Source organism: Erinaceus europaeus, chromosome 1 (genome assembly GCF_950295315.1).
Source record: "Erinaceus europaeus chromosome 1, mEriEur2.1, whole genome shotgun sequence".
NCBI lineage: Eukaryota > Metazoa > Chordata > Mammalia > Eulipotyphla > Erinaceidae > Erinaceus > Erinaceus europaeus.
Genome location: NC_080162.1, coordinates 201,854,767 through 201,882,547, shown reverse-complemented (window position 1 = coordinate 201,882,547; position 27,781 = coordinate 201,854,767). Strand labels below are relative to the sequence as shown.

General features: G+C 47.1%; 1 protein-coding gene across 6 annotated transcripts in view; it reads right to left on the bottom strand.

The window, feature by feature from the left end:
- ST3GAL1 (ST3 beta-galactoside alpha-2,3-sialyltransferase 1) overlaps positions 1-27,781 on the bottom strand; it is a 110,167-nt gene that overhangs the window by 45,769 nt on the left and 36,617 nt on the right. For 4 of the 6 annotated variants that reach the window (XM_060201255.1, XM_060201273.1, XM_060201261.1 and 1 more), the window contains one exon: positions 4,283-4,337. The exons of 1 other annotated variant lie outside the window; for it this stretch is intronic. The gene's annotated coding sequence lies outside the window, so the exon portion shown is untranslated. Of the gene's footprint in view, positions 1-4,282; positions 4,338-4,434; positions 4,456-27,781 lie in introns of those variants that run through there. One more of the 6 variants, XM_060201288.1, reaches the window with a different exon arrangement.

The following is a 27,781-nucleotide window of genomic DNA, read 5'->3' as shown; positions in this document are numbered from 1 at the left end:
CTTGCAATTTCTAACGGAGTGAATGGGGACATAGACCTCTGTTTGTGGTTAAGGTATATAACTGTACACCAGTTATCTTGTAATTTTATAAGCCAATATTAAATCACTACTAAAAAATTATATATATGGGCCAGGTGATGGCACACCATGTTAAGTGCACACATTATAGTGCACAGGGACCTAGGTTCAGGCCCCTGGTCCCCACCTGTAGGAGGAAAGCTTCACAAGTGGTGAAGCAGAGCTGCAGGTATCAATCTGTCTCTCTCCCTCTCTACTTCCTCCTCCACTCTCAATTTCTGTTTGTTTCTATCCAATAACAAACAAATAATTAACACAGAATTAAAAACAGGTATATAAAGAATATTCTTTGTCCAGGGCCTGTGTACATGCCTTCTGGCTCCAATTAGTAGGTTGACCTCACAGAATCCACTTTACTTTCTTCCTCTCAAATGCCCACCTCCCCTAGTCACCCCGAACACCATCATTGTAACTCTTTCCTCACTTGGATGTTTCTTCCTTCTTAGCCTTAATCACAAAAACGATACTCCATTCTATATTGGACAGTTTAGCTATCTCTCCCCATCACATGTCCTGTGTGTCCCTCCGATGCTTAGAACAGCAAGCCTCCCCAAACGTGTGTGAATGGGAGATAAGGCAAACAGTGGCCTGAATTCAAGACATGGAAGTTGTCTGTTGCCTGTACATAATGTGGGGAGGAGAGTCAGGGAGCTCCAAGGCCTCAATATCTTTCTGTGCAAAACGGGCTGATTATGTTGACCACCTCAAGCCGGGCCCCCATGAACAGCCCAGGCCAATGTCCGTCACAGAAAGCTACAGCTCCTCCTTGGAGTTTGTATTTGGAGGTTTCTTTTCTAGCTGAGCTCTGCTTGGTCTAATCAAGCAGATCAGCCACCCCCAGGGAGAGGAAGTCAGAGCCCAGCCTACAGACTTCCTTTGGCCTTTGCAAAAACAGAACCAAAATTACTACAAAACCACACTCTGCCTGTGAACTGCTGTGTTCAGCCAGAAAGAGGCCTTCCAGCCAGGGCAGGACATTGAGCACACAGCACATGGAGAGGCACCTGGCCCCTCACGACCTGTGGGTGAGGCGTCCAGAGAGCTGAGAGCTCGGGCCTGAACCCAGGTGTTATCCATGGCCTTTGTCCTGACCAGCGCGACCACGACAGATGGAGTTGTTTGCATTCAGTGCTTCTCTGCCCTGAAGGTCCTTCCCTGGCAGAGAACTTTCTTAGGAGCCTGCACAAACATCTTCAAAGGCTCACTGTTGCTTCAGCTGGGGAAATACTGTGTGGGGTTGGTCTCTGCTAGACTGGTCCATAACCCACCATTAATGTGGATAAACTGAGGCCGGGTGAAGTAGAAGGAAGGGTTTGGTAATGTCCACACAGCATGATGTGACAAAACCAGAACCAGAACCAGTGTTTCACTCTTTCTGTATGAAAAGTGCTTGCCGTTAGGTGGTGGTTTTTAATTTTCATTAAGCAAATTCTTATTCATATAGAAACTGTTAGAATTGAGTTTTTCCTGTTGTGGTGGAGCTGAGGACTGAAGTGGTGAGACCTCCTCCCCTCAATTCTACACCCCTCAGCAACCGACAAGGTGTCCTCACCACTGCTCCACTGGTTTAAAAACCAAAGCACTTCACAGACCTATTTCATTGTCCGGGTTGGCGGTCACTTTATGTCACCCCTACACCCTCTCCTTTCAGAATTTTCCCTAGAGAGAGCCTAACTAAACAGTACATTTGCAGTCACGTTGCTGAGCAGAGCTTGTTCATTCTTTAGTGAACGATTCTAGGAACTCTTTCTCTCTCTTTCTTTTCTCTCTCTCTCTTTTCTTTCTCTCCCTTTCTTTCTTTCTTTCTTTCTTTCTTTCTTTCTTTCTTTCTTTCTTTCTTCCTTTCTCTCTGCCACCAAGGTTGTTTCTGGGGTTTGGTGTCTACACAACAAATCCATTGCTCCCAGAAGTCATTTTTTCTCCTTTCTTTCCCTTTCTTTCTTTCTTTCTTTCTTTCTTTTCTTTCTCTCTCTCTCCTTCCTTCCATCCTTCCTTCCTTCCTTCCTTCCTTTCTCTCTTTCTTCCTATTTGACAGGACAGAGAGAAATTGAGAGAGGAGGGGAATATTGAAACAGTGAGAGAGAAAGAGAGAGAGAGACCTGCAGACCTCTTCCACCACTTGTGAAGTCCTCCCCCTTGCAGGTGGGGAGCAGGGGCTTTAACTGGGGTCGTATGCATGGTCATATGTGTGTTTAACCAGGTACACTGCTGCCTGGCATCCTCTACAAACTCCTCATAAAGAAGATGCTACCAGGGAAGGAAGAGGAAACAGGAGCTCTTGGTGGACAGAAGGGAAGCAGCAAGGGACAACAGGACCAGAAGACCAGAGAGCAGCCAAGGGGAGGGAGCTGGAGCAAGGCTGTGCCCAAAGTCAGCACCTGCTGAGTGTACAAAAGCCCCACGCTGGGCCTCTTTCCACACTGGCTCTGCACTCCCCCCCCCCCAGCCTAAAGACTAAGTTCCTACTTTCTGAATCACTCCCAAGTGAATTTAAAAAATCCAGGTCCATCTTTAAGACATGGATAGATAGGTACAGCCTATACACTAAGCATGCTATCTTTATTTTATTTTTATTGACACAAGATAGAGAGGGAGAGAAAGAGAGGCCCAGGGCATCACTCTGGCACAAGGGAGACCAGGGCTCAAGCAAACTCAGTATTTCACACTTCCAAGTTGAGCACCCCACTCACTGTACCACCTCCTGGGCCCCCACATGTCATTCTGGTAGGCAAGGGCAGTGTACAGTTCTTTCTTGATTACCATTATTATGTTTGCAGACAACTATCTTGATAAGAAATTATACCCATGTGCCAACAACTGTACTGTAAACCAACAACTTCTCAATAAAAGAAACTGGAACCCTTGAGTACTGTTGCTGAGTATGCAACATGATGTCGAGGGCCCAGAAGGCGGCACACAGTACTAAGCACAGTACTAGCACACAGTACTAAGTGCAAGGATCCAGCGTGGAGCCCCCGCTCCCCACCTATGGGCGGTGGGGGAGGATTGCTTCACAAGAGGTTAAGCAGGTCTGCAGGTGTCTGTCTTTCTCTCTCTCCCTCTCTCTCTCCCCCTCCTCTCTCATTTTCTCTCTGTTCTATCCAAGAAAATGGAAAAAAAAAAGGGGGGAGCACCAGGAGCAGTGAATCCAGGCACCAAGCCCCAGCAATAACCCTGGAGGCAAAAAATAAAAGAAAGCAAAATAAATAAATCAATATAATAGAGGCTGGGTGGTGAAGCACTTGGGTGAGTGCACATGTTACAATGCACATGTCACAGTGCACAGGGACCCAGGTTCCAGCCCCCGGTCCCCATCTGCAGGGGGGAAAGCTGTGTGAGTGGTGAAGCAGGGCTGAAGGTGACTCTCTGTCTCTCTCCCTGTCACCCCTTCTCTTCTGACTTCTAGCTGTCTCTATCCAATAAATAAATAACGACAATTAAAATTAAAACTGAAATAAAATGATGTGGGTGTTATGGAAAACTGTATGGCGGCTCCTATGAATACATACATCACTTGATTAGCTGATTAATTAAGTGGGGGCAGCATGATAGCTCTCTGGGAGGTCAGCATAGCAGACATGCCGTGGTGTCCACGGGCGGTTTGGTTTTTAACTTTAGAACTCCTTTGAGGAAAGGTTTGCAGAATAGTCTGTCTGTCTGTTGGTTTGTGCTGTCCATTCTGTAGCACGGCTCCTCATCTGTCCAGGGGGAGGGCTGGCTGATTCCCCTGACTGCAGCCGAAAAGGGAGACACTTGACTAAGCGCATTTCCCAGGGTCAGACAACCACCTCATCCCATAAGCACTCCTCACACACATGCGGCTGCCTTCCTTTCCATGTCTTAGTTATTGACTGATTTATGTATTTTGGGTAAAGATAGAGGAGGCAGAGAGGCAGAAAGGAAGAGGCCCCAGCACAGAAGCTTCCGTCAATATGTTGGGAGCCAGACTTGAGCCCGGCTTACGCACATGGCAAGCCAGTGTGCTGTCCAGGTGATGCTATTTTGCCTTCCAAACAGCCGAGGGGCCCAGACTTCACTGTGCCCTAAACACTGTAGGAGGTGTGGCGGAACCATCGGGTCACACATGGCCCACACTGGCTGGCAGGACACAATCACTTCAACACCCTTCAAGGTAAAGATATCAAGGCATTTAAGAACAGGGAGACCAAAAGAGCTGGTTTCAAACCCCAGTATTGCCACTTACCAGCTCTGTGACCTCAAAGGAGTTCCTTAACCTCTCTGAGCCTCAGTTCCTTTATCTGAAAGACAGAAAAAGAAATTCAGACTTACCACAAGGGGAGGAGAGCATAAAGGCTCCAGCTGACAATGCCTGCAACAGGTCCCGCTCTGATATACAGGGAAAGGTCCCACATTCTACAAAGTGATGGAGCCCTGCTGGGCAGCCCGTGTGGGAGAAGTGGCTGAGCGCAACGTGCTGGGAGTTGGGGATTAAGTGTCACAGGCATCATGACCTGAACTGTAAATGACAGTTCCGTACCACAGCGGCTCTAAGATCACTTCCTGCTCTAGCAGAAAGCAAAGGAAGGGGTGTTTGCTTCCTGAGCCAAGGGTTCACTGTGCACAGGGTTCAGTGGCTTCACACACAGCACCACACCTCATAGCAGTCTCTGAGAGAGCTCCAGCCTCCAGTTGGCAGAAGAGGAAACTGAGGCTCAGAGGTGCTTGGTGGGGTCACAGTTAGGTGAGCAGGGCAAGAGCTGGGCTGCAAGTCTGTCTGTAGGTCACAGGCCCTGCACCACACATCACAGAGGACTGTGCCCATGAGGCCTGCAACTGAGTAGGTGGTCAGTCCCATGGGTGACCCCTCAGTTCGCAGGGGTTCACAAGTCCTAGGTCACGAATTGGGGGTATGGGAGCTGCGTCTGAATCTGAAATCAACATTTATTGAGGGGGGCGTGGTCCGAGAGGTGGTACAGTGGGTAAAGCATTGGACTCTCAAGCATAAGGTCCCAGAGTTCAGTCACAGCACATGTACCAGAGTTTGGTTCTTTCTCTCTTTCTTGCTAGCTTTCTCATGAATAAATAAATAAAATCTTAGAAAAAAAAAAAAGACTCAAGCAATAAGAGAGAGAACTGGATATTCCATGAAGGAACAGCAACAGGCAGGCCTCAGAGATATTGTTGATTTAGTTCCATAACACTACAATAAACTGACCCTTTTGGGGTTGGGTGTAAGGACCTTGGTTCAAGTCCCTGGTCCCCACTTGCAGGGAGAAACTTCAAAAGCAGTGAAGCAGCATTGTAGGTCTCTCTCTCTCTCTCTCTCTCTCTTTCTCTCTCTCTCTCTCCCTTTTTAAATTTTTCTTTGCCTCTATTAAGAAAAAAGAAAAATGGCCACCAGAGGCAGTGGAGTGATTGTGCAGGCATCAAATGCCAGCAATAACTCTCAAGGCAACCATGATATGAATGATACTTAGTATTTATTAAAAATGTGATTGTCATAGCTATGACCACAGAATGTGAGCTCAGACCTACAGGGATGCAGAGGTTACACAGGCTCCTGCGATGAATATGAGTCCAAAATCAAATCGATGGGGGTTACAGTTAACAATATTCATACACTTTTCCCGTATTTGGGAGCTACTCTCTTCCCTGATCCAGCTCTTTAGCCCTATTTCCAACTCTGACAATACCTCCCCAGACAGTACCTTTAGCCCACCTGCATGTTAGCTGTCAGGCTCAGGGTAACAATTAGTAAAGGCATGGGCCCCTTGGAATATACCTAAAATAAACCTACTAGCTTTTCCCAAAGTGAAGACCCCCAAATCTCATCTGCTATATTCTTGCCTTTAGGTTCCTGATTATTAAACAATTTGTTCTGTTTTATATTTAAATGTTTGTTTTTTTTCCCAGACACCAAGTTGCAGATGCTGTCATGAAGCCAACCTGACTTTGCTGAGCAGATGATCTCACCAATGTACCCAGGAACCCCAACTCTCCAGAGCCCTGCCCCACTAGGGAAAGACAGAAACAGGATGGGGGTATGGACTGACCTGCCAACGGCCATGTCCCTCAGAGAAGCAATTACAGAAGCCAGACCTTCCATCTTCTGCAACCCATAATGACCCTGGGTCCATGCTCCCAGGGGGATACAGAATAGGAAAGCTATCAGGGGAGGGGATGGGATACGAATTCTGGTAGTGGAAAATGTGTGGAGTTGTACCCCTCTTATCCTACAGTCTTGTTGATATTTTTTATTTTATAAATAATTTTTGAAGTCCTAATAAAGTACAGTAAATTCTGTTTACCTAGTGCTTACACTGATTTTATATTACACTCTAACTTACTAAGTGTGTAATACAGCATTTTTTCAAGAAAGGCAAGGCACACATGTCCATGAAAAGGACTTGGTGAGATATGGTGACCAGGCAGAAAACCAAGAAATGTTCCACATGGAGCAACTCCTGTATTTCACCATTAGTTCCCCCCCTCCCCCAATAAAGAAAGAAAGAAAAAATGCTGACCATGATCTAACTCTTCCGTAAATGTAATTTTTCTGTTGTTGTTGTTGGTGGTGGTGGAAGGTATTATCAAAATCACAATGTTCTTTTGAGCTTTCATATAAGTTTATGAGTGATGCAACAGTGGTTTGAAATATTATCAGATTACAGTTCTACACCTCGTCTACCATGAAATGTCTGCTTCCCTCCCCTAGCAGCTATAGTTTTTAGAGTCTAGAAAGGGAAATCACAGTGTCTGGGGGTGACACATCGTGAAGCTGAGTAGAGTAAAAAGAGGCATCCCTGTAGCTGAGTCTGCGAGTGCTACGTCTTCCAGAGTTGGAGTGAAAGCCCTCTCCAAGCAGCAACAGCAATCACAGCCGATACTTGTTAACAACTCGGGTGTGGATACCGGCAGCTTCGGACCCACGCTGCCTTGGCACTTGCCACCTGAGATGTGTGCAAAATACTCGCCCGCCTGGGCAGAGAGATGCAGAGGGCTTTCTGAATGATCAGGAGGGAAGGTTGTGTGCTTTCTTCTCTGGAATCCATGAGACGCAGAGCCTGGCCTTGGCACACTAATAATGAACGGCCAGGACCGGGTGGGTAGTGGCGCACCTGGTAAAGTACATACATTCCCGTGTGCCAGGACCCAGGTTCAAGCCCATCAGTACCCATCTGCAAAAGGAAAGCTTCACAAGAAGTAAAGCAGTGCTAATGATCTCTCTCTCTGTGTCTGTCTCTCTCTCTTCCCTTCTATCTCAGTTTCTTGCTATCTCTATCAAATAAGTAATATATTTTCTTTTTAAAAATCATCATCATTTATTTATTGGGTAGAGACAGCCAGAAATTGAGAGGGAAAGGGGAAACAGAAAGGAAGAGAGACAGAGAGATGCCTGCAGCCCTGTTTCATCACTCGAAAAGCTTTCCCCCTGCAGTTGGGGACCAGGGGCTCAAACCCAAGTCTTTCAGTATTGCAACATGTCCACTCAACCACGTGCACCACTGCCTGGCCCCTCAGATGAATAAGTGTTTTAAAATTAGCTCACATTTCAAATAATGATAATAATAATAAACAACTCTCAGGCCCATGGACCTTAATTTACATGACAACTCAGTCATGCAGGACGGAGGGAGGCCCTGGATGGCCTGGTTAATCACTCTCTCTTCACAGAAACAAGATTTAAAGAAAGAAATATATGTTTTAACTAGAAGCCAGTTAAAATGTCTGAGGCTCCTAAGTCCCAGGTTCAATCCCCTGCTATACCATAAACCATAGTTAAGCTGTGCTCTGGTAAAAAAACAAACAAACAAACAAAATGTAGTCCCCAGAAGAAGTAACATGTGTTACTTGTGTCCTTTTACTTGTCTTATGAGGGGCACCTGTGAGGCAATGTCCCATGTAAGTAACTGGTGGGGGGAGACTGCAGGGTGTGTGTGGGACCCAGGGAGCGGCCAGCCTATCATTTCTGGCTACATGCTAGTTAGAGAGTCATTTTCCTCACTGGGCCTCAGTCTCCTCATCTCTGTTTACCTTCCAGAGTTGATGGGATTAAGGAGGTCAACACAGGTGAAGTGTCTCCAGCCTGCTGAATTTAGTCAAAAGGCACAGAAACACCAATTCTAAGGGCTATAGACACCCCAACGCTCATAGCTGCATTGTTCACAAGAGCCCAGACATGGAAGCAACCTAAATGTCCATCAGTGGTTGCATACAGAAGCTATGGGGCATGTACTCAATGGAGTACTACTCAGCAATTAAAAAGAAATAGGCAGTACTATGTCCTTTAGTGATAAGTGAATGGGACTGGACATTATTACGCTTAGTGCAGTAAGAGAGGAAGTAAAAGACAACTACCATTTCACTCATATGTGGAATGCAAGGAATTGAAGCACATGAACTTGCAACACGCACACACACACACACACACACACACACACACACACACACTGTCCTGAGACCTTTGGAGAACTATGTTGGCTATTCTTGGCAGAGCGGGAACACAGGATTTAGGTGACAGTTGTGGTGTGGAATTATACCCCTGCTACCTTATAATCTTATAAGTTACAATTCAATCACTAATGAAAATAACTTAAAGGGGCTGGGTGGCAGCACACCTGACTGAGTGCATGCATTACCATGCATAAGGATCTGGGTTCAAGCCCCTGGTCCCCACCAGCAAGGGGGAATCTTTATGAGTGGTGAAGCAGGGCTGCAGACTTCTCTCTCTTCTCTCTCTCTCCTCAATTTCTCTCTGTTATATCAGATAAAATAGCTTTGAAAAAATTTTAAAAAGAGGGCTGGAGAAACAGCAAAATGGGCATGCAAGTAGCTTTTATGCCTAAGGCTCTGAGCTCCCAGGTTCAGTCTCCAGCAGCACCATAAGCCAGAGCTGAGTAGTGCTTTGGTAAAAATAAATAAACAAATAAATAAGTAATAACAAAATCAAATAATTTAAAACAAATAAATAAAACCTCCTTAACATGTGTTCTCTATCTTTTGTTGTTGCTGTTGCCTCCAGGGTTATTATCCCTGGCACTCAGTGCCAGCACTACGAATTCACTGCTCCTCCTGGCAACCTTTTTGTTTTTCATTTTATTTGACAGGACAGAGGGAAACTGAGAGAGGAGGGGTGCTACAGAGGAAGAGAGAAAGAGAGACACCTGCCGACCTGCTTCAACACTCATGAACCGTCCCCACTGCAGGTGGGGAGTGGGGGGTTTGAACCCAGATCCTTGCATGGGTCCTTGCATTTCATAACTATGTGCACTTACCCAGGAGTGCTTCCGCCCACCCCGCTCGCCCTAACATGTGTTTTCTGTGGGTTAAGTAGCAGCAGCAGCCCCACCACACCTTCATCATAACTGCTCCCAGCAGCATCCTCATCACTCCTGTCTACTCTGAGTCAGACTCTGGAAGGCTCCCAGAACCCGTCACTGGACCTACCCACCAGAGAAGGAAAGTGAAGCTGAGAGTCAGCGGGTACAGGATCGTGCTTCATGCCAGGAACTCACAGCGGTGGGCTGGGAGGAAGCCACACACTTCACTGTGGAATCTCTCCTTGTAGACCCGGTAGAGGACTCAGAAAGGCCAGCTGTCCCCATGTCCTGTGGTCTTAACTGTCTCCTCCCCCCTCCAGCTTATGACACTTTGCTAAACAAACAACCTCAAACACAGTTCTTCTTAAGCAAGGCCAGCAGTGAGAAAGATAACAAGTTGCCACAGCAGCTTGAGCGGTAGCTCTGATGGGGCCAGGTGGTGGTGTAGCTGGTTAAGCGCTCACACCACAGTGCATGAGGACCCAGGTTCAAGCCCCTGGTCCCCACCTGCAGGGGGAACGTTTCACCAGTGGTGAAGCAGGGCTGCAGGTGTCTCTCTGTCTCTTTCCCTTTCTATCTCTCCCTCCCTCTCCCTCCCTTCTCAATTTCTCTCTGTCTCTACCTAGCAAGCATATTTAAAAAATAAATAAGGTGGGGAATGTTATGCATGTACAAACTATTGAATGTAAAACATTAATTCCCCAATAAAGAAATAAATTATTAAAAAAAAAAAAACTCCAGTCCAGGCCACTGAAAAAAAAATAAATAAATAATAAAAAATAAATAAGGTAGCTCTGGGCCTGGTCACTCAAGATCTTTAAAAGAAATGCCAGGAGCAAGACCCAGAAATTTCCCCTTTTAAGTGCTAGAGGGTATGGGACTTGAAAAATGACTGCTACTTTGGAGTTTAAAATACCTTTGTAAAAAAAATAAAAAGCATCTCTCTGAGTTGTATTGGCTGTGAACTCCGCTCAGCCCCTTGGAAATGGACTCAGACCTGGCTGGTAAGGCCACCGCTGTCTCAGTCTCATGGAGCCTGCTTGACAGTCACCTGCCCAAGGTAGCCAGTGGGTCAGTGAAGCAGAGGGAAGGCACAGCTAGGGCCATGGAGGCTTTTCTATCAGGGATCCAAAAATATATCTTCTGAGCATCATGCCAGGAATTGGGGAAGGAGGCAGGAATTCACAATAAAAGGAATCAACTCTCAGAAGGCTAGAAACGGATCTACACTGTAACCCAGCGATTCCTCTCCTGGAGAAATATGCTAAGGAAACAAACACACTCATCTAAAAATAGGTGTGTTCACCTATGTTCATGGCAGCATAATTTGTAATAGTCAAAACCTGGAAGCAACCCAGGTGTCCAACAACAGATGAGTGGCTGAGTAAGCTGGGGTCTAGATACACAATGGCATACTACTCAGCTTTTAAATATGGTGAATTCACCTTCTTCACTCCATCTTGAGTCCTTGCACATTCTAACACGTGAGCTCAACGTGGGGGGCCACCACTCAGCTGGGCCTGATGATCATAATTCCTTCTGAAGCAAAGCCACAGAACTTGAAAGGCAAGTAGAAATGATGTGAATAGGAGACCCAGTGGGCAGTGAAGTCCTCATCTCCGATCCAGGAAGCCCATGTCTTTGGCCAGCACCCACTAGCAAGCGACTTCGGATGTTTGCAAGCAGGGTAATATCTCAAAGTTTTCTGTTCTTCACAGCCATTGGCCACGGGCAACTATTTTTAATTGAAATGAAGTGCATGCCACACAAGTCACATTAATTGGTGGCAGTAGCCACATTCCCTGCATTTAATCATCTCCTATGTTTAGGGGTTATTGGATGAATGATAGAGACAGACACCACTGCCATCACTGGGGAAGTCCTATTGGAAAGACTTTCTCTTATGAAGACGGGCACAGAGTCTGATCCCAACCGGAGTGAGCTCACCTCTCAGTTCCTTTTCCTCCTCTGTTAGTTGAGGAATCCAGGGTTGAGCTCAAGGGCTCTTGTGAGGATTCCATAAAACAAGACATTGAAAATGCACAGCTTTGGGGATGGGCAGTGGCACACCCTAAGTGCATACATCACCATGCCCGAGGCCCTGGGTTCGAGTCTCCGCTCCCTATTTGCAGGGGGAATACTTACAATCAGTGGTGCTGGCCTAGAAGTGTTTCTCTCTCCTCTCTCTCCCTTTCTCTCTCCCTATCTTCCCCCCTCCTTCTCAATTTCTGTCCTATCCAATAAAGTAGAAAGAAAAAAAAGAAGGAAAAAAATGGGCACTAATAGTGGTGGATTCATAGTACTGGCACTGAGCCCCAGCAATAATTCTGATGGCAAAAAAAAAAAGAAAGAAAAAGAAAACAAAGTACACAGTCCAGTCTGGGTAGAGAGGTCTGGTACTGAAAGCAGAGCTACTATTTCTTGGGTAGTGAACAGAAAACGTCTAGTTCTCTTTCATATCACAATGGGAGGTGGCAGCAGAAACACCAGGAAATTACAGTGGATTGGAGAGAAGGAAGGAAAACAGAGGAAGCCCGGCCCAAATGTTTCCCCTTAGCATGCGGACAAGTGGGAGCCCTAGAAGAAAATATACAACAAGATGCCTCTTTCCCCACACAGAGATGGAGACTCATAAGGAGTGGAAAGAGGGGGATCATGCGGTAGTACAGCGGGTTACGTGCACATAGTGTGAAGCGCAAGGACCTGTGCGAGGATCCCGGTTCGAGCCCCTGGCTCCCCACCTGCAGGAGAGTCGCTTCACAAGCGGTGAAGCAGGTCTGCAGGTGTCTGTCTTTCTCTCCCCTTCTCTGTCTTCCCGCCTGTCTCAATTTCTCTCTTTCCTATCCAACAATAACAACAGCAACAACAACAACAATAATAGCAAGGATAAAACAACAAGGGCAAAAAAGAGGGAAAAAACAGCCTCCAGGAACAGCGGATTCGTAGTGCAGGCACTGAGCCCCAGCAATAACCCTGGAGGCAATAAAGGGATGGTGGAAAGAGTACAGGTGAGGCCCCCTGAAGACGTGGGTGGGTTTATGACATGCCACTCTAGCCATGAAGACTCGGCAAGGTGCTCTCCCTTACACACCTGCCACACTGTACTGTAAGACTCCTGGCAGAGACCTGGGCAGAGGAAAATGGTAGAATGAATGCAGAACACCTACTGGCACATGGTAGATGTACTAAGCAGCAGAAATCCAGTACTCTTTCTTCTCTGAGCTGTTGCAGAGAGCCAGCAGGAAACCCGAGTGGCCGGGAGCAGAGGGGTTGGTAACCAAGAACTGCAGGCCTCTGCTTAGGTAGCAAATGACCTCCAGTGACCCTTGGAGTCACATCACTGGCAAAGACAGGTTTCAGGTGTTCCTTTCCTTGGCCAGGGTCAGGCTACTTGGAAGACACCAGTTCCCTCCAGGGTGGCTGCTGTGAGCGCCACAGCCTGGGTGGCAACTCCCCACCCCTTGGCAGCTCCCAGTTGCCTCTTGTTTGAGGGGATTCCTCTGGACAGGCAGGGGCTGCCTCACTGGCAGCCTCCCTGGGGAGCCCACGGGCACGGGAAGCCCCTTGTGCAGAGCAGCCATGGTAGGGACTGCCCCACTCTCTGAAGGGAGGCTGGTCAGCCTGCTCTGCCAGTCCAGGAAGACGGGTCCTGACATGAATGCAGCCTGGAATGTTCCCAGCTGTGACCATGGACTGTGAGCTCAGACTGACAGGGACTCAGAGGTCACACAGGCTCCTGTGCTTAATAGGAATAGACACGGGCCCTGGGTCAGATCGGTGGGGTACAATTCATTGTGTTTATATACTTTCTTCAAATTTGGAGCTACTCTCTGCCCTCATCCAGCTTTCTAGTCCCAGTTTCAACTCTGACACCATCTTCCCAGACAATATTTTTAGTCCACCTACATGTTAGCTACAAGGCTCAGGCAAAAAATTACTAGAGTCATGGGCCCCACTGGAACATACCTACAATAGATTTCCTAGTTTCTTCTCACACAAAGACAGCTAGTTTTGTCTGCTCTGTTCCCACTGCTGGGTTCCTGTTTATTAAATCGTTTGTCCTGTTTTATATATTACTGCCTTTCAGCCACCAAATTGCAGGCGCTAGTATGATTCCATCCTGACTTCTCTGAGCAGAGGATCTCACCATTGTGTTCCTAAACCTCACCTCTCCAGAGCCCTGCCCCACTAGGGAAAAATAGAGGCAGGCTGAGGGTATGGACCCACCTGTCAATGTCCATATCCAGTGGAGAAGCAACTACAGAAGCCAGACCTTCCACCTTCTGCACCTCATAAAGAATTATGGCCCATACTCCCAGAAGGATACAGAATAGGGAAGCTTCCAGTGGAGGGGATGGGACACGGAACTCTGGTGGTGGGAACTACATGGAGTTGTAGCCCTGTTATATTACAAACTTGTTAATCATTATTAAATCAGTAATAAAAAAAACTTAAAACTCCCAGTGGCTGCATGTACCTGACCTCTTTTGCCTCAGTGTGTGAGTCTTCTGGCCAATGCCCTTGGATGTTCCTGGTTGCCCCTGGAGTCTGTCTGTAGGTTGCTCCTCTGACTAGAGAGAGCCCTGCCTCAGTGTGCCCTCCCCACACTCTGTCCTGCTATCCTCTCCTCTTCCCCCAAACCTCTCCCCTTTACTACCAATACTGGAACCCCACCTTAGGCTTTGTGGTGGAGGAAACCCCCACATAAGGCGGCTCTCAACAATGACTTTGAGCAAAGAGCCTCAGAAGGGAAGTGTCCTTCGGTTCAAAGAGCTTGTGTTCAAGATCAAGGAGGTCCCTATGCTACCACCTGGTCCAAGCACTTGACTGCCTATGCTGCTGCCAGAAGCCTTCAGTCACGGAGCAAAGACTGGACAGGCCCCATCTGTGCCAGGCCCCGATGCAGGTGTTGTCCACCTATGTGTGCACAGGACAAGGCCCCTCTCTTTAGGACGCTCAAGCCTCAAACCCAACAGAGCAGATGATGGCAAATGCTTCTCCAGAGGATTAGAGAAGTCCTGGCCGGGACAACAACAAGGTGACCCACAGAATACAGGTGAGTAGAGCAGAACTCAGGCCAAGGCAGAGTCAGTGCAAGGTCAGAAGCTTGGATGCTTTTGGCCTGGAGGCCAAAGTGGTGTGGGCATGTTGAGCTCAGTGGAGAATTCAAAGGAACCCCTAGCCCTAACTCGGTTAAGCGCACACAGTACTAAGTACAAGGACTTGTGCAAGGATCTGGGTTTGAGCCTCTGGCTCCCTACCTATAGGGAGGATGCTTCACAAGTGGCAAAGCAAGTCTGTCTGCAGGTGGTTTTTTTTTTGTTTGTTTGTTTGTTTGTTTGTTTTTAACCAGAGCACTGCTCAGCTCTGGTTTATGGAGGTGCAAGGGGCTGAACCTGGAACTTGAGAGTCTGTTTGCTGGACATTGTGCTATCTACCCTCTGCCCAGTGTGTCTCTTTTTCTCTCTTCCTCTCTGTCTCTCCCTCCTCTGTCAATTTCTCTCTGTCCTGTCCAATAAAGTAGAAAAAACGGCTGCCAAGTGTAGTGAATTTGTAGTGCTGGCACCAAGCCCCATCAATAACCCTGAAGGAGAGGGAGAGAGAGAGAGAGAATATTCACAGGAAGACGGCAGCAGGGCCTGCTGGGGTCACTGCAGGAGGCCAGTGGCTTGTCACCCAGCAGACAGTGAAGGCGGGTGGCTCTGAACCACTGCTAGTCACTTGTTCTGTCCTGGGGAAGCTGAGCCACACACCTGTTTCCACAGGTATTCTAGGGCCAACTCTAGCTTCCAGGAAGGATGTCCCTGGAAGCCCAGAGATGAAGCCTCCTATGAGTAAAGCGATTAGCATCCTTGCGAAGGCCAGAGTGTTTCCTGGGTCTAGACATGAAGGTGTCAGTCAGACACCAATGAACATTTCCTGAATTTCAACTCATGCCAGATGAAGCTTGGATGGTGGGAGGTTTGGGGAGACCTGCTGGCCATTATTAGAGACTGAGTAGAGTGGGAGCAGAGGCTGTGGGAGGGGGCGCCCTGCTAGCCAAGGCTCTGCTCTTTCATCGCTGAAAGCAGCCATGTCTTCAGTCTCCCAGGAAATGGGAACACTGATGAACATGGGCAGGGAGGGGGCAGGCCCTCCTATGCCATCACAAGCTTCCCACCTCCCCATCCTCACGACACCATCACTTCCTGGACTCAGGGCTGCTACAGTGCCGGGGGAGTCCTTACAGTAGCAGACACAGGCCAAAATCCAATTGTACAATTATATCTTATCCATTATACCCACAGTTATATTTTATCTACAGCACCTGTAGGAATATCTTTGAAATATGATTTAAAAATCAGCTAGGAGAGGCACTGGATGGTGGCGCACCTGACTGAGCGCACATTATAATGTGCAAGGACCAGGGTTCGAAGCCCTGGTTTCTGAGTGGTGAAGGGGAGGGAGGAGGAATCTGATAGGCTGGCCTCCAGTTCTTGTCAGCCTAATTTCTCCCTCTCAGCATGAGCCTCCTGCAAATAACCAGTGACATTTTCGAATGGGCTTTTGGAAACAGGAGCATTTGTAATTGCAGCAGACTGAGGGTGAAGCAGCAAAAAGCCTGCCATGTCTCCCTCTTGAAATCTCCACCGTTATGAGCCAGAGCTGGAATTAAATCCTTCTGATAAGCTCACACATTTGGACAGTAAATACTCATTTCAAGCATTTCAAAAGATCAACACACACAGTGTAAATAGTTTCAGCACACAGAGCTTGCTAAGGACAGAAGATCAAGGTACTCTGGGCACAGAGCTCTCAGGAACCCTGGGTGTGGAGAGAAATACACGGGAACCTGCAGTCCTTTTAAATGTGGCAAAGATTCATCAAATGGATTTTTGCTTTTTTTCCTTTTTACCTCCAGAGTTATTGCTGGGGCTTGGTGCCTATACTACCAATCCACTGCTCCGAGAGGCCAATATTCTTTTCTATTTTTATTGGATAAGACAGAGAGAAACTGAGAGAGGAGGGGGGAATAGAAAGGGGAAAGATGGACACCTGCAGATCTGTTTCACCTCTCATGAAGCTTGCCCCTGTTGGTGAGGAGCTGGGGGCCCAAATATGGATCCTTGAGTGGGTCCTTGCGTTTCGTACTATGTACAATTAACCACGGGCACCACTGTCCGAACTACTTTAAGTGAATTTTTTTTTTCCTGACATATGTAATAACATGGTAGGGCAACTTTCTTTACTGAGTACCTACCATGCGCCAGGCACTTTATATCAACAGTTGGCATTTGTTAACTACTTACATGCATTCTATAGGAAATACTTGATCTAGATTAGGCCCTTTGATCTTCCATGAGCCTTTGCCCGATGGTCATCCCACATTTAGACAAGCACAGAGAGGCGAAGGCACTGACTCAAGCTCACACCCCTGGTAGCTGGGAGAGGCACTGACTAAACCTAGATGGCCAGGCTCTGGAGCTGATCCTGACAGGACCGCTCTGCCTAGGATCCCCTCCTGGGCCCTCGTGGCAGCCCTTGGCAAGCAGGAGGCACCATTTCCACTCTGAAGGGCTCATCCAGTTACGGGAATGGGAAGGGGCTGCAGCATTTCGTACCCAGCTGGAATGATCTATGAGGAGAGACGAGGGCCTATGGCAAGAGGGGGATGCATGTATTCCTTATATATAATTGTGTACATTAAAGGTTTTTTTGGCCTCCAGGGTTAACTGCTGGGGCTCAGTGCCTGCACTGCAAATTCACTGCTCCTGGATTTTCTCAGAGAAAAGCAATGTGGCTTGTTTCCACACGAGCCCCAGGGCTCATCCTAGGTTTTGGCTAGACAGACCCAAGGCCCTCTCATGGGCTAGCTAGGCATTGCTCACACTTCACAGTCCTTGATGTCTGTTGGGATGATCAGACTTCCCATGACATCATCTCTTCCACTTCTCAAGTATCTCGATCTGCTTCATCCTCCCTCCGTCTAATCCTTCCAACTCCATCCATATCTGCTCTGGAACTCTCCTACCTTTCTGAGTGGTCCAAGCCTTTCCCATCATTCTTCTCCAAGTTAAAATGCCCTCAGGAAGGGGAACTAGGAGGCCCCACATCATTCTCATTTCTCTAGCATCTTCCTAGACAGTTTAGACCCATTAGCTGACTAAGCCTTCACAAAAGCTAGGTGACACTGACAGATACAGCAATAAGTATGAAATGACCAGCATGGTGCCCCAGCTGGGATACTGACCTGGACTCTCATAATCCAAAGTCAGACTCATTTCTTATCTGTTTTTAAAGTGTTTTGTTATCTTTATTTATTTACTGGATAGAGACAGCCAGAAATCAAGAGGGGAAGGAGAGAGAGAGAGAAAGGAAGAGAGACAGAGAGACACCTGCATTCCTGCTTCACCATTCCTAAAGCTTTTCCCCTGCAGGTGGGGACTGGGGGCTTGAAACCCAGGCCCTTGCATATTGTAACATAGGTGCTCAACCAGGTGTGCCACCACCTGGTCCCATGTTCATTTCTTTTAACTGTGACTGACCACACTGGAAGAAAGTAAACATTCCCCATTTAACCTAAGGCTTTGTAGGCAGACTCTTTAAAAATGTTCCTTGCGGGAGTTGGGCTGTAGCACAGCGGGTTAAGCGCAGGTGGTGCAAAGCACAAGGATCGACATAAGGATCCCGGTTCGAGCCCCGGCTCCCCACCTGCAGGGGAGTCACTTTACAGGCGGTGAAGCAGGTCTGCAGGTGTCTATTTTTCTCTCCTCCTCTCTGTCTTCCCCTCCTCTCTCCACTTCTCTCTGTCCTATCCAACAATGACAACAACAATAATAACTACAACAATAAAACAACAAGGACAACAAAGGGAATAAATAAATTAAATAAATATTTTTTTTAAAAAGTTCCTTGCAGATGCTACCATGACACCATCCTGACTTTCCTGGGCAGACAACCTCACCAATGTGTCCCAGAACATCAACTCTCCAGAGCCCTGCCCCACTAGGGAAAGATAGAAACAGGCTGGAGGTATGAATCAACACCCATGTCCAGGGGAAAAGCAATTACAAAAGCCAGATCTCCCACCTTCTGCACCTCCAAAAGAATTTTGGTCCATACTCCTAGAGGGAAAAGAATAGAGAAGCTTCCTCTCCATAGCAAAAGAAACCATTACCCAAACATGCCATGTATTAGACAAGAGGTTAATAACCAAAATATAGAGAGAGCTCACCAAACTCGGCAACAAGAAAACAAATGACCCCATCCAAAAACAGGGAGAGGACATAAACAGAAGATTCATATCGAAGAGATTCAAAAAGCCGACAAACATATGAAAAAAAAATGTTCCAAGCCATTGATGGTTAGAGAAATGCAAATAAAGACAATAATGAGTACCACTTAACTCCTGTGAGAATGTCACACACCAGAAAAGATAGCAACAAAAAATGCTGGGGAGATTGTGGGGACGAAGGAATCCTCCTGCACTGCTGGTAGGAATGTCTATTGGTCCAATCCCTGTGGAGAGCAGTCTGGAGAACTCTCAGAAGGCTAAAAGTGGACCCACCCTATGACCCTGCAATTCCTCTCCTGGGGATATATCCTAAGGAACCAAGTATATCCATCCAAAAAGATTTGTATAGGGAGTCGGGCAGTAGCACAGCTGGTTAAGCGCAGGTGGCACAAAGTGCAAGGACCGGTGTGAGGATCCCAGTTTGAGCCCCCAGCTCCCCACAAGCAGGGGAGCCACTTCACAAGTGGTGAAACAGGTCTGCAGGTGTCTATCTTTCTCTCCCCCTCTCTGTCTTCCCCTCCTCTCTCCATTTCTCTCCGTCCTATCCAACAACGACGACATCAATAACAATAATAACTACAACAATAAAACAAGGGAAACAAAAAGGACATAAATATTTTTTTAATATTTGTATATACCTATGTTCATAAGAGCACAATTTGTAACAGCCAAAACCCGGAAGCAACCCAGGTGTCCAACAACAGATGAGTGGTTGAGCAAGTTGTGGTCTAGATACACAATGAAATACTATTCAGCTATTAAGAATGGTAAATTCTAATATTACATCCGTCGATCACAACCTAACCAACCCAACGATTGCCACCTCAACATGCTTCGCTTCAGACTGTGTCCAGAGACTTCACATGTGGAATGACAACCCTTCAGCTTCATTACTCGGGTGAGACCTTTCCTTTCATAGTATACTCTAATTCCATCTCAGGTGGTTCACTTTCTAACAAAGTCCCAAAACCTAGATATACACCAGTTTCTGTGAGAGAGAGCATATCTTCACACGTATCTATAAACTACTGCAAAATATATACCTGAAAGCAGAAGTACACTAGAGTTTGCAGTGAGTACCTCCCTAACACTTCCTCTCCACTATTCCAAGCTTTGGGTCCATGATTGCTCAACAATTTGTTTGGCTTTGTATGTTAACTCTCTTTTCAATCACCAGGTTCCAGATGTCATCAGGATGCTGGCCAGGCTTCCCTGGACTGAAGACCCCACCAATGTGTCCTGGAGCTCAGCTTCCCCAGAGACACACCCTACTAGGGAAAGAGAGAGGCAGACTGGGAGTATGGACCGACCAGTCAACGTCCATGTTCAGTGGGGAAGCAATTACAGAAGCCAGACCTTCTACCTTCTGCAACCCACAATGACCCCTGGGTCCATGCTCCCAGAGGGATGGAAAATTAGAAAGCTATCAGGGGAGGGGGTGGGATATGGAGATTGGGTGGTGGGAATTGTGTGGAGTTGTACCTCTCCTACCCTATGGTTTTGTTAATTGATCCTTTCTCAAATAAAAAAAAAAAGAATATAAAAAAAAAGAATGGTAAATTCACCTTCACCTCATCTTGGATGGAGCTGAGAAGGAATCATGTTAAGTGAGATCAGCCAGAAAGAGAAGGAAAAATATGGGATGATCTCACTCATAGACAGAAGTTGAAGAACAAGATCATAAGGGAAAACACTAAGCAGAATTTGGACAGGAATTAGTGTATTACACCAAAGTAAAAGACTCTGGCGTGGAGGGGGTTTTCAAGTCCTGGAACATGATGGCAGAGGAAGGCCTGGTGTAGGTTGAATTGCTGTGTGGAAAACTAGGAAATGTTAGGCATGTACAAACTACTGTATTTTACTGCCAACTGTAAACCATTAATCCCCAAATAAATAAATAAATAAATGAAATAAGAAAACTTCCCATGGAAGGGATGAAACACAGAACTCAGGTGGTGGAAACTGTATGGAATTATACCCTTGTAATCCTTCAATCTTGCTATTCATTATTAAATCACTAATAAAAATAAGAAAACAAAGAATGTCACTCCAAGGGCAAGAATATGCTTTTCCATTAGACTCCAGACATTCATCTGCAAGGACCTTTCAGGATTGGTCTCTGTGATTTCAGGGCTGAAGGCGTTAGTTCAGCAAATGCAGGCTGGGTTCTCCCTGACTGGCAGGAACATCTTGGCAGCTTCCTGCCCACTGGTGAGAGTCATTTCCTGCTGGTTGGCAGCAAGTCAGAATTTCTCCCTGTGCCAAGTTCCTGGTTATGCTTCTAGGAAAAAAAATACTAATTCCAGAGTCGCATTTGACAGTGCAGTGTTGAGGCAGCCCCAGTGAGGGTACCTCTAAAAGATCAAGGGCTTCTCCAGATTCTGTTGTCAGAGCCATGTGTGTGAGGGGCCAGGCAGTGGTGCACATGGCTAAGCACACACAGTGCCAAGCACAGGGACATGTGCCAGGGTTTAAGTTTGAGCCCCTGGTTCCCCACCTGCAGGGGGAAAGCTTTGCAAGTGGCGAAGGAGGTCTGCAGGTGTCTATCTTTCTCTTCCCCTCACTACCCCAGCCTTCTCTCAATTTCTCTCTGTCCTATCCAATAAAATGGAAAAAAAAAATAGCCACCAGGAATGATGGATTTGTAGTGCCAGCACTGAGTCCCAGCGATAACCCTGGCAGAAAAAAAAAATCATGTGTTTGACTCTGAGCAAGTCCTCTTTCTCCTCTGGGATTTGGTTTCTGCTCTGGACAATATTAGTGGGAACAAACTCATTGACCCAGGGGATAGATAACATGCCCCGAGGAAGCTACAAAGCACTATGCCTCTGTGCACCAGGGTTGCGGCCTCCCTGAGTACTTGCAGTAGTTTCCAAATACCAAATCTCAGTTTCTCAATCTGTGAAATCTGCTAAATCAGAGGGAATGAAAAATGTTCAGCTGGGGGCTGGGCAGCGCCACACCTGGTTGTTTTTTGTTTTTTTATTTATTGGGGGATTAATGTTTTACACTCCGCAGTAAATACAATAGTTTGCATAACATGTCCCAGTTTTCCACATAACAATACAACCCCCACTAGGTCCTCTGTCATCCTTCTTGGACCTGCATTCTCCCCACCCACCCACCCCAGTGTCTTTTACTTTGTTGCAATACGCCAACTCCAGTTCAGGTTCTACTTGTGTTTTCTCTTCTGATCTTGTTTTTCAACTTCTGCCTGAGAGTGAGATCATCCCATATTCATCCTTCTGTTTCTGACTTATTTCACTTAACATAATTTCTTCAAGCTCCATCCAAGATGGGCTGAAAACAGTGAAGTCACCTTTGAGAACACATGTTACCTTGTCCAAGGACCCAGCTTCAAGTCCCTGGTTCCTCCCTGCAGGGGAGGAAGCAGGTGAAGCAGGGCTGCAGGTGTCTTTTTGTTTCTCTCCCTCTCTATCTGTCCCTCCCTTTCAATTTATCTTTGTCTCTATCCAATAAAAAATGAATAAAATTTTCAAAAGTGCTGTTCTGGGAATATCTCCTCATTTGTCTACGCCTTTACAGGGTCTGAGGAAACTGATTTAGCAGTGACCTATTTATTTCTTTGCCTCCAGGGTTATCGCTGGGGCTCAGTGCAGGCACTACTAGGAATCCACTGCTCCTGACAGCCAGCCCCCTCTTTTCCCCCCTTTTCTATTTTATATGACACAACAGAGAGAAATTGAAAGGGGAGGAGTGATAAGGAGGGAGAGTGAAAGAGAGACACCTGCAGACCTGTCTCACCACTTGTGAAGGGCACTGCAGGTAGGGAGTGAGGGCTCGAACCCAGGCCCTTGCACATGGTACTATACACACTTAACTGGGTGCACACCTCCATCTGGCCCGCAGCTGTGACTTTTGAAAACAGGCAAACACCATATAAAAATTTGGGTCTTTGGCCTCCTTTGGTAGAGGCCAGGACTTGGAACCCGGGGGGTTTACATTCCCTGAGCTGATCATCTCCCTCAGGGCCGAGCAGCAGTCGGACCACATGACCAGAACCTTCTCAGCTTCCAAGTTCTTAGCAGGACTTGCTGTTGCTTGCTGGCCTCACTCACTTCTCCAAGTTCAGTCCTGTCACACCAGGGGCCATGGTGAACACCAAGGGCTTTGGCCCCTGGGCCGTATATTCTAATGATCTCCCCCTGCATCTGTGCCCATGGCTGTCCTGATTTCATTGACATCCCACAAGAAGCTGTCCCAAGGTCTTGTGGAGCGGACAGTGCATCCTCCAGGGCTGCTTCCCACCCTGCTGAAGGCAGGGAGGAGCCGGAATTCTCATGGCCTGGTGAGCAGAAAGATGATATGTCCTCTGAAATGCACCAAACAGCCATTAGGCCACTAGGGCTCACAGCCTCCTATAATTACCTGCAGAGTGTAATAAAGCCTCGTTCAGAAACCTTAGAAAGGGCCCAGCAAGGAGGACTTTTTTTTTTCTTTTCTGAGTAATTTCCTAATCATAGAATTTCAAGGTTGGAAGAGATTTGGTAAAAGAAATTTAGGCCAACTCCTTCTTTGATGCTGCACTCTGCTCCAGTAGAGCTGACAGGATTCATGGAAGCACTCATTGTTTGCCCAGCATGTCTGAAAAGACAAAGGTTCTCCAAGTACCTCCCCACCCTGGCGTCCTCCCAGGCTGCAGAGACCAGTCAGCTCACAGATAATAAGGAAGCACAACTGTGAGGCTTTTAACACCCAGCAGACCAGCCACAAACTACTGGCCACTTTGTATCCATGACCGGATTTACTGCTGAAGGAAACTCCCCTTAGGTGGTGCCATTTTTTAATCTCTGGAACTTTAAAAAAATATTTTATTTATTTATTTACTTATGATTGGATAGTCAGAGAGAAATTGAAAGGGAGGGGGAGGTAGAGAGGGAAAGAGAAACAGAAAGACACCGGCAGCCCTACTTCACCCCTCATGAAGCTTTCCTGCAGGTGGAGACCAGGGGCTTGAACCAGGGTCCCTGTGCACTGTAATGTGAACGCTTGACTAGGTGTGCCACCGCCTGGCCCCTTAGTCTCTGGTTTCGAGGTGAGCTCCTGGTGAGAAAAGTGCATGTCTGTGTGTGTAAGCCCACTGCTTCATTCAATGGTGAACTCTGTCTTGCTCAAGTCAGCCCCTGACTGCAGCTCTTGGGCCCTCTGGGACCCCCTACTTCTATTTTCCAAGAGTCTCATGTTATCCCAGCTATCACTGCCACATAATTCAGATGACCAGAGGCCCTAGAGCTCCATGCCTGACATGATGAAAAGGTGCTGAGTTTGGCCCACCTGGCCCCATTCCTGAACACAGGACTTCTGACCTCCTTCTGTAGAAACACCAGCCCCTCCAGGGAAGGCGTCCTATCCCCCTGATGTGAGTCATCACCACTGTGGCGGTCAGCAGGTGGCAAAAGACATCTCCGTGGGCATCCGCTGCCTCAACAAGTCCTCTGCTTTCCCCCTCGCAATCCATCTTTCAGGGTTTTATCCCAGGAAATGGCTAGGGAGGCAGAGGGAGCTTTGTGTCCCCAAAGGGTTTTTAGATCACATTAAAAGCAGAAAGCCAGTGTTGCCACATGCCACACCTTGGGATACGATTTTGCATCTCGCTGGACATCAACACTGTCTGTGGCGAGGTAGGTGCAGCCTGTGCCATGAGTGACACTTGTGAATAATTGACAGCAGCTGGGAGACACTTGCTGTGTGTTGTCAAGAGTGCAGACAACACAGGAAATGACAGAAGGTGGGGGGAGGGGAGAAGGGCTGCATTTGGGGGGCAACAGAGTGGAAGGAAATTGTCCTAACTGCTGAAGAAGGCGCTTTCTCAGGAGGCATGGTTCAGGGGGTTAGCTCCCCACCCCTCTGTCCTGGACTTTACACTTCTCTCACTTTCCAAAGTCTTCTTCCTTGTCCATGGCTAGTTCTATGAACAACAAAAGAAAACTGCTAAAAATAACCTTTAAAAAATGCTGCTCAGAAAGAAAAAAAAAAGACCCTATCCAAAAACAGGGAGAGGATATGAATATAAGATTCAACATAGAAAAGATCCAAAAGGCCAACATTTGAAAAAATGCTCCAAGTCACTGATTGTCAGAGAAATGCAAATAAAGACAACAATGAGATACTGCTTCACTCCTGTGAGAACATCATCCATCCGAGAAATAGCAGCAACAAATGCTGGAGAGATTGTGAGGACAAATGAACCCTCCTGCACTGCTGGTGAGAATGGGTCCAACTACTGTGGAGAACAGTCTGGAGAATTCTCAGAAGGCTAGAAGTGGACCTACCCTATGACCCTGCAATTCCTCTCCTGGGGATAGATCCTAAGAATCCAAACACACCCATCCAAAAAGACCTGTGTACACATATGTTCATAACAGCACAAAACCCAGAAGCAACCCAGGTGTCCAACAACAGATGAGTGGCTGAGCAAGTTGCAGTCTATATACACAATGGAATACTACTCAGCTATTAAAATTGATGAATTCACCTTCTTCACCTCATCTTGGATAGATCTTGAAGAAATCATGTTAAGTGAGATCAGCCAGAAAGACAAGGAAGAATATGGGATGATCTCTTCCGATCTTGTTATTCAACTTCTGATTATCAGTGAGATAATCCCATATTCTCATAGACAGAAGTTGAATAACAAGATCAGAAGGGAAGACGCAGAGCAGAACTTGGACTGGAGTTGGTGTGTTGTACCAGAGTAAAAGACTCTGGGTGGGGTGAGGGTTCAGGTCCTGGAACATGATGGCAGAGGGGGACCTAGTGGGGGTTGAATTGGTACATGTGAAACTGAGAAATGTCCCACATATACAAACTATTGTATTTTTTACTGTTGACTATAAATCATTACTGCCTCGATAAAGAACTAAAAATAAAAGAAAAAAGAAAAAAGCAAAAAATTGCACCATTTAAAATCTCCAGCAAACCCAACAGTGCACTGCAGTGTCCTAGGGAGTCCTGATAAGGAGATGGGGGGGGGTGTGGGGGGAGACAGAAGTGGCTGAATTTAATGAGAGAGCCTCCCAGGATTTGGGGCTTCATTTCCAGAGGCTTAGATGAGAAGCATTGCAGGGAAGACAGGCAGAAATAATATATACATATGGCCTACCCAGGTGCACCTGGTTGAGTGCATATGTTACAATGTGCAAGGACTGAGTCTGAGCCCCCGCTTCCCACCTGCAGGGAGAAAGCACCTCTACAGTGGTGAAGCGGTGTTGCCGGTATCTCTCTCCATCTCTATCATCTCTTCCCTCTCAACTTCTGGCTGTCTTGATCAAATAAACAAACAAATTAATTAATATAATTTAAATATATATATCACCAAAGCAGGGGACTCTAGATAAAGAGGGAAAGAGAGACAGCCTGGGGGCTGTCTTTGGAGTCCTGGTGCATGATGGTAGAATAAGACCCATGTTGGGGGTAAGAATGTTTTACAGGGAGTCGGGTGGTAGCGCAGTGGGTTAAACGCAGGTGGCACAACACAAGGACTGGCAAGGATCCCGGTTCAAGCCCCCGGCTCCCCACCTGCAGGGGAGTCACTTCACAGGTGGTGAAGCAGGTCTGCAGGTGTCTATCTTTCTCTCCCCCTCTCTGTCTTCCCCTCCTCTCTCCATTTCCTCTGTCCTATCCAACAACAACGACATTAATAACAACAACAATAATAACTACAACAAGGGCAACAAAAGGGAAAATAAATAAATATTTTTTTTAAAAAAAAGAATGTTTTACAGACACAGGGAGATGAAAAATTGCTCCTATGTGTCAACAACTGAACTGTCAGTCATAACTGCATTGTAAATCATAACCCCCCCCCCCGTAAAGTAAAATGAAATTACAAATGGTTTTCAGGAGGCAGGGCGTGGGGACACTGTTCCAGTTCCTGGGGTTCCCTGGGTCCCCACATTTCCCTCCCCAAACTCCAACCAGAAAGCCCCCCCTAATCTCAGCTCAGTTTCAAAGTCAAGTCAGTCATAGGTCCAGAGAGAGCGAGTCTCCCTGCGCTGCGGTTAAAAACAGCACAAAGGCATCTGTATGTGATGTCTCAGGGGAAGGTGTGTGGCTCAGAGAAGTCCACTGATTTTCCTCAGGCCACACAGCTGCTGGTAGGAGACCCAGCAAGAAAAAGAGATTCTGGCTTTTTTTATCTGACCCTTGGAGTACTTTATCCCAAACTACAATGAAGTCCTGCTCAATCAGCCCATGCTAGAACTGGGTTCAAATCCCAGCAATGTCACTAAGTGGCTACAGTATCTTGCTACTTAAATGGAAGACAAACCAGAAACTGGGCTGAGAGGGGTGTAGTAGCCAGAGCGCTGGACTTAAAGGCGTGAGGTCCTGGGTTCGATCCCCCACACCACATGTGCCATAGTGATACTATGGGTCTCTCTCTTCATTTGCAAATAAATAGGTTTAGGGCCAGGTGGTACCGCAGCTGACTGAACGCTCACAATGCAGATGCAAGGACCCAGGTTCGAGCCGCCGGCCCCCACCTGCAGGGGGAAAGCTTTGCAAGTGGTGAAGCAGTGTTGCAGGCATCTCTCTGTCTCTCTCTTCCTTCCCTCTCGATTTCTGGATGTCTATATCCAATAAATAAAAATGATAAAAATTTAAGTAAATAAATATATCTTTGCTTGTCACCACTGACCTCCAGTGCATGTGGGCTCCCTCTCCTCAACCTCACAGGGCAAGGAAAGGGATCACCCCCCAGGCTGCCCATCCCCTGGGTCTGCAAAGGAAAAAAAAAAAAGGCAAAGCAAATGAATCCTGGAGTGTGGAGCCCTTGTGGAATCCCAAGCATGGCAGCTATGCTTAGACCTTTGGCAGAATATTCCCCTAAGCTTTGCTTCCTGGCTTAAAGGGCCCTGTTTCTGGACAACAAGTCTTGATTCATGTCTCATTCCAAACAGATGAGTCTCTACCCTGCACTAGGCCCCAGGGCTGCTCTCAGCCTGCTCCAGGGGGCCCCGTGAGACCTAGATCAGACCTCTGAGGAGGCTAGAAGGGGCCACACAGCTGCCATCACCATCCTCTCAGCACCACTGAGCAAGAGCCGGAAACACAGGCCTGCACCCAGTAGTTCAAGGACAGGCAGACCCTGGTGGCCCCACTCAGACCTGGGTCACAGCACCCACAC